Source organism: Leucopleurus acutus, assembly GCF_964270905.1.
Source record: "Leucopleurus acutus genome assembly, chromosome: 2".
In the NCBI taxonomy this organism is placed as follows: Eukaryota; Metazoa; Chordata; class Mammalia; order Artiodactyla; family Delphinidae; genus Leucopleurus; species Leucopleurus acutus.
In genome coordinates, this window is record NC_139143.1 from 180,478,003 (window position 1) to 180,488,898 (window position 10,896).

Here is a 10,896-nt window from a genome sequence, read left to right on the forward strand (position 1 = left end):
AGCTAGTGGGAAGCAGCCGCATGGCACAGGGATATTGGCTCAGTGCTTTGTGACAGCCTGGAGGGGTGGGATAGGGAGGGTGGGAGGGAGGGAGACGCAAGAGGGAGGACATATGGGAACATATGTATATGTATAACTGATTCACTTTGTTATAAAGCAGAAACTAACACACCATTGTAAAGCAATTATACCCCAATAAAGATGTTAAAAAAAAAAAAAAGAAAGAAAAGAAACCAGCAGAAGCCTGGATGCCCTGTTATGCTGCGTGACCTCAGGCAAGTTGCTTAACCTCTCTGAGTCTCGGGAACCTTTTTAGACAAGAGAAGTGAGCAGAGTTTGGGAAGCACGAAGAAAGCAGCAAGAGTTCACAGAACAACCTAGGAATCAGAGGGCCTGTAACAGCCTCTAAATGTCTCCCTGATATCTCCTGTCCCTTCCAACTCAGCCCCCACCAGGACAAAAAGTTCTGACCACGCTGATCATGCCCCCCCGCCCCCAGCTAGAAACAACTGAACGGCTCCCATGGTCAAGATAAAGTGCAAGCTCCTAGTGAGACGGACGAGTTCTCAAGCGGTGTTCCTGACCGCACCCCTCCTGACCTTGCAGGGTCCTACTCTGCACTCACCTCCAGCCTCTGTACACACCTGGGACGCTTCCCTCTCCCAGAACCAACTCTGCCTCTAGGCTGCTTCGTCCAGCACTCGCTGGGAAGCTCCGGTGAGCCCCTATGCCTGGGTCAGGCACTCTCCCCTCCCTCCATCGGTTACCTGCCTGCTCCCCCAACCCCAGATAGGTGGTCACCATACTTCACTCATCTCTAGCTCCTAGCCCAGTACCCAGCTCCCAAGGGGTGTCCATTAAATATATGCTGGGAGGAGAGGAATGCGAGGACGAGCAACTGAGAACAAATTAACGAACCCACGAGCTGTGGCGTCCTCCTCTGCAAAACGGGCATGCGTGGGAGAAGCAGCCGGACTCGCTGGCTGCGGACCCTCACCCCCCTTTTGTGGCTGGCACAGGCTTGCTGGGCGGTATTTCACCTCTCGGGACCCTTCTCCCTGCTGTAGAGGGAGGACACTAACAGCACCCGCACCTCACTTACCGTGAGGACTCAGTGGGCTAATTCTCCCAGAGTGCTCTGTTCAGTGCCTGGCATGAAGAGGCGAGTTCCTTGCACTTGACCTCTGGGGAGGAAAAGTGGGAGACGGGCGTGACACGGGGTGCTGAGCTCCTGCTGCAGGGTCCGAGTGGCTTTGACACCACCCTCCCAACTGGCTTGGAGGCTGCCCCCGTCTGCTGGCACGGGACCCACACCCCAGCAGCCCAGTGCCCCAGAGAACGTGAGCCCCACTGAGTTGGGAATGAGGGCTCAGCCCCTCTGTGCCATCTCAGACCAACCACTGACCTCTCTGATCCTTTCTGTCTATACAAAGGCGGGCTGAGGCTGCTTCCGTCATTGAGGGGACCCAGCCATCTCTGCCTGTTCCTTTAGTGGCAGCAGAATGACCTCTCCTGGGGGGAGCAGTCTTGGGGCGCCCTTACTTCACCATCCTCTGGTCCAGGTTTCATTGAGAAACATGAGGCCATCAGATGGGACTGTCCCCAACTTCTCCTCATGTATAATCCAAATCTATCCCATCTTCTCCCATTTCCTAAGAGCATCCTGGCTCCATCAAGGGCCAATGCCTTCCCCCCACCGCGACTCCCACATCATCACACCGGGTACCACCCTCTCTCATTTGCCTAAAGATCCAGCTCCCGTAGCTGCCCCCTGTGTCTTGTCCCCTCTCGGAGCAGTCCTGGCCACCCGCACAAACCACTCTCCTGGGTCTCCCCACTTCCCCCCCACCCGAGACATCTTTTTCCAACCCCCTTTGCCTGGCCAACATCTCAGCGCTGTCCGCACACGCTGTCTCTCCTTGCTCCCCTCCCGTCCCAGCCACTCCCACTGCAGATTCCAGCCCCATCCCTCCTCCAAAAGTGCCCTTATAAAGGCCCAAAGTGCCTCTGTGTTTCTGTCTGGTCTTACTTCCACTCTCAACGGCCTGCAGCCCTGTGGCCCACCAGCTCTCTTCTGCAACAGGCCCCGTGGCGTGGCGTGGCATGGCATGGTGTGGCGTGGCATGGTGTAGCGTGGCTTGGCGTGGCATGGCATGGTGTGGTGGGGCATGGTGTGGCATGGTGTGGCGTGGCATGGCATGGTGGGGCATGTGGCATGGCGTGGTGTGGCATGGTGGGTGGGTGTGGCATGGCGTGGCGTGGCGTGACGTGGCATGGCGTGGCATGGCGTGGCACGGCATGGTGTGGCATGGCATGGTGGGGGTGTGGCGTGGCATGGCAGGGTGTGGCATGGCGTGGCGTGGCGTGGCATGGTGGGGTGGGGTGTGTTGTGGCATGGCGTGGCGTGGCGTGGCGTGGCGTGGCGGCTTCCCAGAGACCCCACTCTCCCTCCCTTCTCCTCCTAGCACCCTGGCTGCCCCTCCTCGGCCTCCTCTCCTGGATCCTCCTCCTCCACCTGGCCTCTGGGTGGTCCCACCTGCGCCATCTATATGCTAATGACACCCAGCCAAGGGGCCCCACCTCTCCTGTGGACTTCTAAGCCAGCCTCTCAACGTGAACCTGTCCCCAGCTGGATCCCTGGATTCTCCAAAAACATGCTCTCAACCCCCTCTGAACCACCTGTTTGTAATGACACCACCACCCACCCAGACACTCAAAAGAAGATTCTAGAAGTCTTGACTCCTCTTCATTCCTCTCTTTCCCTCAGCTCCTGTGACCAATCCACCAGCAATTCCAGCCGATTCTTTCTCTAAGTCTTCTCTCCAGTTCCATGGCCACCTCTCATCCCCGAGCCACCCGAGCCTTTCCTCCGGGCCCAAGTCCACCCGGGTGCCCACAGCCGGTTCTCCTCCTGCAGCCAGAGGGTCCCTTCCTGAGGTGAGTCGGGGCCCACAGGCTCCAGCAGGCTGCGGGAGGGGTCAGCGGGACGGCATGCAGGCACGCAGTCACCGGTCACCTGCTGGCGAGGCCTCGCCTTTCTCATCTATGAGTCCATCCCTCACCCTCCAGCATCCACTCCAGTGCTTCCCCGTCATAGGCACTCAGTTATTTCTGAATGAATTATCTGAAAAGAACATAAATTTCTTTCCAGATCTATTTATAGCTGGAATCTTGGGATTGTATTTCATGAATAAAGGTATATTTACAGGAAACTAAAAAGAAACTGTGGATGGCTTCCTGCTGCGCCTGGATTAGCCATCCTAACTGCCTGCCTGGATCCACACGGCCCTCCACAGCACCTCCTTATACTGCCCTCCCCGCCTCAGCTGCTGCAAGCCCTGGGCTTTCTCCTGTTCAAACCAGCCAAGATCATTCTGACCTCAGGGCCTTTGCATGTGCTGTGCGCCTTCCTGGAACACGTTTCCGTCTGCTCTTTGCATGGGGAGGGGGAAGGGGGTTCTCCCTCGTCATTTGGGACTCAGCTTAAATGCCTCTCCTCAGAGGGGCCCTCCTCACCACCTCCAGCTGACAAATTCTGCACCACTAACCCCCACATACACCCCCTCCTCTCCCAACAGCCTCCCCCCAGCCCCTGCTCTTCCCATCCTATCACATTAGGTTGTCTCCTTGGCAGGACTAATTCCATGACATGTGGTTACTTTAACTCGTTTGTCTGGCTTTTGTCTCCTCCACCATCACATATGATCCACAAGGGCAAGGCTACTTACAATTGGCCTGGTCACTGTGGTAAGAACCACCAATTCTGCCAGGACAGTGGGCCAGGCACTCTCCTGAGCAGTGTACTTGTATTATGCCCTTTTTACAGATGAGAAAACTGAGATACAGAGGGGCCAAGTGAGTTACCCAAAGTCCAGCATAAAAAGAGGCCCAGCAGGGACTTCCCTGGCCGTTGTGGTTAAGACTCTGTGCTTCCACTGCAGGGGGCACAGGTTCAATCCCTGGTCAGGGAACTAAGATCCCACCTGCCACGTGGTGCAGCCAAAAAAAAAAAAAAAGAAAAAGAAAGAGGTCCAGCAGGAAGCAGGGCACCATTTACCTGTGCCCACTTCACGCCCAGCACAGACCCAGCCCTTTGTGGGCCCTAAATTGGTACTTGCCGAATGATTAGATGAATCGCTGAATAAATGTTATACACTGCAAGACTGAGACAGGTTGTCTTCAGGTGGCGCAACAAGGGGGATTCTTTTTTTTTTTTTTTGCGGTACACAGGCCTCTCACTGTCGTGGCCTCTCCCGTTGCGGAGCACAGGCTCCGGACGCGCAGGCTCAGCGGCCATGGCTCACGGGCCCAGCTGCTCCGCAGCATGTGGGATCTTCCCAGACCGGGGCACGAACCCGTGTCCCCTGCCTCGGCAGGCAGACTCTCAACCACTGCGCCACCAGGGAAGTCCAACAAGGGGGATTTCAATTTTCTTCTCCCTGTATATTCCAAGTTTTTTCAATAGTCACATAATACACGCATAATTTAAAGTAAAATAAATGCTTATTTTAAAAGAAATTCAAAGGTTCTGGGTAATGTCAGGGTTCCGGAATATTTTTCTTCGATTTCCAGAGACGGTTATTCCTCTACTTCATTTAAACCACAGTTTTTCTAGGGAAATTGAATAAAAAGCCCGTATTTTTAAAGCTCGCTCCAAGTCTGCCCACTTCAAACAATGAAGAGGACAGTGATGGGAGCTGGTTCCCGCCTCGCGTGCTCAGGGCTGGAATTCAGGGATGCATACTAATCAGGCAGCCGCTGGGAGGGGGGTCCTGCAGAGGCCAGGCTCTCAAGTAGGAGGGGCTCCAGACCCAGAAATGCCACCTCGCCTCAGGCCCGATGTGCAGTCATGGACAGGGGTCACCCCAAGCCACCTGCACTGCCCCGGACTGGCGATGTCCCTGCAACGAGGTGGTGGTGAGGCCGGGGCCAAGGCCATCCTCCCAACAGGTCAGTGGGAAGATGAGCCGCTTGGCACAGGTCAGGAAAAGGTAAAGCTCTTGGCTCAGCCCCAGCCTCTGACCAAGGGATGGGCACACCCTGCGCTGCTGGCCAAGTGATGATTGCCCGCCCCGAGTTCCCACGGCATGGGGAACCCACTGCCAGGGGCTGTCAGAGGCACGGAGAGGCCAGGCCCCGGAAGGGGCGGCACGGCTCCAGGACACGGGGTTGAGAGCCGGGGCTCTGGGCAGACAGAACAAGGTCGAGCAGTGCTGCTTTCGCCCCTGCGCGCTACGTGTCTCTAGACAGGCAAGATAACGTACCTGAGCTGCAAAACGGAGCTGATGACACAGCCCGCTCGTCAGGACTGACGAGGACCAAACTCCTGCGAGCCCCGCCGCCGCCCCCGCCAATGCGCCTGCCACTCTGTCAGTTAGCGCTCTCCATAAACACAAGCCGTTATACGAGCACTTGCCGGACACCAGGACTAGCGGTCCACCTGGGCACCGAGTTCTATTCTAGGCCTTGACCCTCAACCACAGGGTGAGGAACCCAGCTATATGCGAGAGGAAACACGCATTCACTTCCAACGAAGAAGGGCTGAGTGTTTTGAGATTCCAGACATGTGTCGAATCTTCTCTTCCTCCCCTCCTCAAAGGGCAAAGGGGAACATAGAACAAAGGGGGACTGTAGAAAGAGCTCAGGGCCCACCTGGTTCGAATCCTGCCACTTATACTGTGGCCTTGGGAAAGTCACTCAACCTCTTTAAGACTCAGTTTCTTTATCTATAAGATGGGATAATAGTACCCACCTGCAGGATCAGTGTGGGAATTAAATGAATTGATGCATGAAAAATGTCTGCCACATAGAGGCATTAAAGTAACATGAGTTGTCTTTAAACACACAAGCTCCCAATTATCTGCCTAAATGAAGGGCAGAAGTAGCAGAGGTGATCAAAATACTGGATAACCTAAATAACCGTTACTTTTATCTTTGGGGTGGAGGGAGGGCAGCAGACCCACCTTCCCAATTCTGTATTTTTTTGGCCTGATATTAAAATGGAAATTTTTTTATGAATCCACCAGCCACAGATGCTAGGGCTGGAGCAGCAGCAAGCTTGAGGATAACAAGAAACTACCTGGAAAACTTAAAGATTTTCAGGGGAGGGGGTGATCCGCAGAGCACGATGCCCCTGGCAGAAGAGGTCTGGCAGCGTTCCTTTGCTGGTACCCAGATGATGCTGTGTGCTCTGACTTGAGAAAGGTTCAGGACTTCCCCTGCTCTGCCACCAGCTCTGCAGACTCCTGGTTCACCTGACACCTGAGCCAGACTGAACTTCCAACAGCTCATGCCTCCAAGCCTTTGCACATGCTGTTCCTTCCACCCAGACCCTTGCCCTCTCCCCATCCATTCTTCTGCTACACTCTGCACACACTCCCGCTGTATGTAACTGTGCTCATGCCCCTCTCCCAACCAGGGCTCTCAGACTGTACAAGAGCTACAGCCTGCCCATCAACAGTCTGACTCTACTCTGCCCCTGAATCCATATGGTCCTGTCCACTGTTGCCTAAGCCACCCCCAGACAGCTCTAGCCACCCGAGTCCCGGCCATCACACCTTCACCAGCCCCGAGCTATTTGAGTCGTCCACAGTCTCTCCTCAGGCACCCCAACCACTTTGCCTCCCAGATACCTGAGTCATCTTGAGTGTGGTTTTTCAGTCAATGGCAAAGCAGGCTCGCAATTAACTGAAACGTATCCTCATCCCACGTCCCCTCTTCTTGGTGCATGGGAAGATAACTCAGTTTCTGGAGTGGAGAGCTCACTTGAGGGCCACTTATAACCCTACCATCATAGCAGACCCAGCCCAGCAGCTGCCACTCTCACTGGGATGACCCTGAACCAGCCCTGGAGTTTTGTCACATGAGAATGCAAGCTCCAGAGAGGGGCTGTGCTCAGGGAGCTCACTGCTAGATCCCCATGCTGCGCTGGTAAAATGTTTAACAGCTGGTTCTCCACAGGGGGGAGAACTGGGACACCTGCATCGTTTTCCAATTTCTGTGGTATAAATGCTCTCACTGTGGCCACTTTGAGCTACAAGGTGAGCCCGCTGAACGGAGTTGGGAAGAGACGGGCAGGAGCGCACCCGTATGTACATTACATCCCTGACTTACAGAGGTTCAAATTAACAATTTTTCAACTTTATGATGGTGCGAAAGCGATACGCACTCAGTGGAAACTGCACTTGGAATTTTGAATTTGGATCTTTTCCCGGGCTGGTGACATGCAGTACAACACTCTCGTGATGCAGGGCAGGGCAGCGAGCTGCAGCTCCCAGCCAGCCACGCAGTCACCAGGGGAAACAGCCAATACGCTTACAACCATTGTGCACCCAGACAGCCATTCTGTTTCTCACTTTCAGTACAGTGTTCAATAAATTGCGTGAGATATTCAATACTTTATTATAAAATAGGCTTTGTGTTAGATGATTTTGCCCAACTGTAGGCTAATGGGAGTGTTCTGAGCACGTTCAATGCAGGCGAGGCCAAGCTACGATGTTCAGTAGCTTAGGTGTATTAAACGCAGTTTCCACTTATGAGATTTTCTTTTTTTAACATTTTATTTATTATCTACTTATTTATTGGCCGCACCTCACGGCTTGCCGGATCCTAGTTCCCCAACCAGGGACTGAACCCGGGCCCTGGCAGTGAAAGCGCCGGGTCCTAACTACTGGACCGCCAGCGAAGGCCCTCGACTTCTGGTATTTTCAACTTACAATATTTTCAACTAACAATGGGTTTATCAGGACCCATCAGAAGTTGAGGAAGATCTGTATGTGTGTATATATATGTATACACACACACACATAAACACACATATAAAAGGATCTATCTCTATATATATACACACACACACAAAAGATATAATCACAAATACATAGGTAACTGTGAAAAACAGTGAAATAATCGGGAAGTACTGTATTCTGAGTACTTATTACCCTTGTTTTTGGTATAATTCATTTAATTGTAAATGTATATACTACAGCCAGCTTACATACTATAAACTTGCAGGTTAACAGCCAACTCGCAAAACGCCTAAAATTTATCAACCAGATATCATTCTTCAGTACAGACTCCAGCACACCACTGCCTGGGGCCGGGCACAGGCTATGCGAGGACGGGTCACTCCTGGGAGCTCATTAGACTAGGACCCCAAAGGAAGGCTACTCAGATGCCCTCCATTGAGGCAAAGAGAGACCAAGGAACTCTTCAGGGACACGTGGCAAGAAAGGAGCTGAGCTGAGGCCCAGGTGGCACAGTGGGGGAGGAAAGAGAACTTTGGCCTACTCCGCTGTTTATGAGTTTGACTGTCTTTCCTGGACTTGAGGGCAAGGACTGCAGATGAGAAGCCAAAGATACTAAAGACAAGCTCGCAGAAGAAAGCAAGGACTGGGCGGTCAGGGAGACCCAGGCTTGAGTCCTTCACTGACTGTGACCTTCGGCATTCACTTAAATGCTGTGCTTCATCTTCCTCATCTGTAAAATGGGTATGAGCCCATCTTCACTGCCTAATTATCAGGGTGGTTGTAGAAACAAAAAGACAGCAGACATGAAAGAGCAACATAAATCTAAGCTACTATTATCATACATACATATGCAGATGACATATATGCACCAGCTAGCCCAGCACCCGGCACATACCCGGTTCCATAAAGAGCTTTTAGTTTACTGTTGATTTATCTGTTAATTTACTATTTATTTAAATAACAGTAGGTCTTCCTCTTAAACGAACCTGGTACCTGGGTCCCAAGAAGTCCACCAAGTTTCCCCCTCCCCAGACTCCTTCAAAGCTAACCTGTGAAACAGGACAATTTAGGATCCATTAGTTCCAGGGCATCCACATAACCAGCAACCATTTACTGAGCACCTACTGTGTGTCAGGCGCTGGTGATCACGACAGACACGGTCCCTGCTCTCGAAGGCTTATAGTCCGCTGGGAGGAGTCAAAACCCACCCCGACCACAGTGAGGGCTCCAAGAGCATCACGAACAGGAATCCTGGAGCCAGCCTGGCTGCCCAGAGAGGAGGAGATCCCTGAGTGAGAAGCGAAGAGGGGAAGGATGGGACCAGCTAAGGCAACGGCTCTCTGGTAGAAGAGGAAGGAGCAGGGGAACTCAGAAAGGCAAGTGTGATGGAGCAAAGTAAGAAAGACGCAGGCACAACCCGAGGCCTCACAAGCCAGGAGAAGAGCTCCATCCCGAGAAGTTTTAACCCAGCCACAGGGAGGTCGGAGATTTCCAGACTGTGCCCTCCTTTCTAGTTTATATACCCGAGGCCTGGACACTGTGGGGCATAGCGCTGGGTGGACAGACAGAGGGACGGATGGATGCTGCAGAGAAGAGCTGAGCATGCTAATAAGCCTGCACGACCCGTCCTCTCTCCCCAGCATCCAAGGAGGAACAGATGGGGCTTCAGCAGGCGGAGCATGACTTCCCCGGACTGAAGCCCTCCGGAAGGCCAAGGCCTCTGAGGCAAAGTCTTAGCTCCAGAGCCCGTGTGCAGGGCGGCCCACCCCTACCACCTCCCCGCTGTGGCCCGAGGCAGGGTCCTCAGGCTCTCAAGGCTAAAGGAAGCTTCCTGACCCCCTGCCCCAGGACCCCAACGTGGAAGAGCGAGAAAGAACTCTCCCCAGACTCCCCTACATCAGGCCTGGCCTTCCTCTCAAAGACCACCCCCAGAGGCCCGCCCAGGAGGCTGGTCTTCATCTTCACAGAGCCTGTCCCGGACACATTTTTCTGTCTCCAGGAGTGTCCAGGCCTGACCGGGTTCTGTGGCCTTGGCCTTCCGGCTGACCAGGGCATCCTCTCCTCCCACACTCCCCTCCTCCAGGAGGCCGCCCCTGTCCAGTCTCTGGGCAGGGGTCCAGGGTGGGAGAGGTGGGCCCAGAGCAGAGGCGAGAAGAGCATCCCTGACTCCACTTAATCCCAGGGACCCTCAGGTCAGTGCAGGGGGGAGCTGAACCACAGTGACAGCAGGACCTGAAGGCCTGGGTGAACCAAAGGGAAAGTGAAGCCCAGGGTGGGGGTGGGGGGATTTCCAAACTGTCCCTGCCAGACCTGCTGAGGTCACACACACACACACACACACACACACACACACACACAGATGCACAAAAGCCAGACAGGAGTCATGCAGAGGGATGGGACACCCAAGGGACACAGAGCCTCCCATGGGGGGAGAGGACACACACACACACACACACACACACACACACACACACTAGTAATACAATCGCTCCAATGTCACAGGACATACATACACACAGAGAGGAAACCCCAGCTCTGGGACCTCACCCCCAGAGACACTGAGATACACACTTGCATACACAACCGGGCACACGGAGGAGACCCGGGCTCCGGGAGAGACTCTCCCCCGGAGAATCGGGGACACAAGGATCACGCACGAGCGGAGACCAGGACCACGCGGGAGACGGAGACCCTGGACTCGGCGACACTCGCACAGGGACGCCCACGGCCCCGGAGAAACCCGGAGCCACACGGACACCCTGGCGGGGTCTCGGGGATCGCGGAGCCCCCCGCCCGGCCCCGCGCCCCGCGGGCCGCACTCACCGGCTCCGGCCGCTCGGCCGCGCCTTTGTTGTCCGCGCCGCTCACAAAGGCGCCGGCGGCCGCCCCGCACCTCAGCTGCCCCGGCGGCCGCGGGCGCCCATGGCCGGGCCGGCCCAGCCCCGCGCCCCAGCCGCCCGGCCCGCCGCCGCCCGAGCCAATGGCCGCGCCGCGCGCAGCCCGCGAGGTCACGGCCCGGTCCGGGGTGCGCCCGCCGCCGCCGCCGCTGCCGAGCGGCCTGGTCCAGCCGCGGCGCACAACGCAACGCGGCGCCGCCCCCGCCCTCCTGCCAGCCCGGCCCGCCGGCCTGCTCGCCGCGGCTGAAGTCACC

At 55.2% G+C, this 10,896-nt stretch overlaps 1 protein-coding gene across 1 annotated transcript in view; it reads right to left on the reverse strand.

Moving 5' to 3' along the window:
- Positions 1 to 10,676, reverse strand: part of ARHGEF10L (Rho guanine nucleotide exchange factor 10 like) — a 143,179-nt gene extending 132,503 nt beyond the window's left edge. The window contains exon 1 of the mRNA XM_082833713.1: positions 10,569 to 10,676. The gene's annotated coding sequence lies outside the window, so the exon portion shown is untranslated. The remainder of the gene's footprint in view (positions 1 to 10,568) is intronic.
- Positions 10,677 to 10,896: the final 220 nt, after the last annotated feature.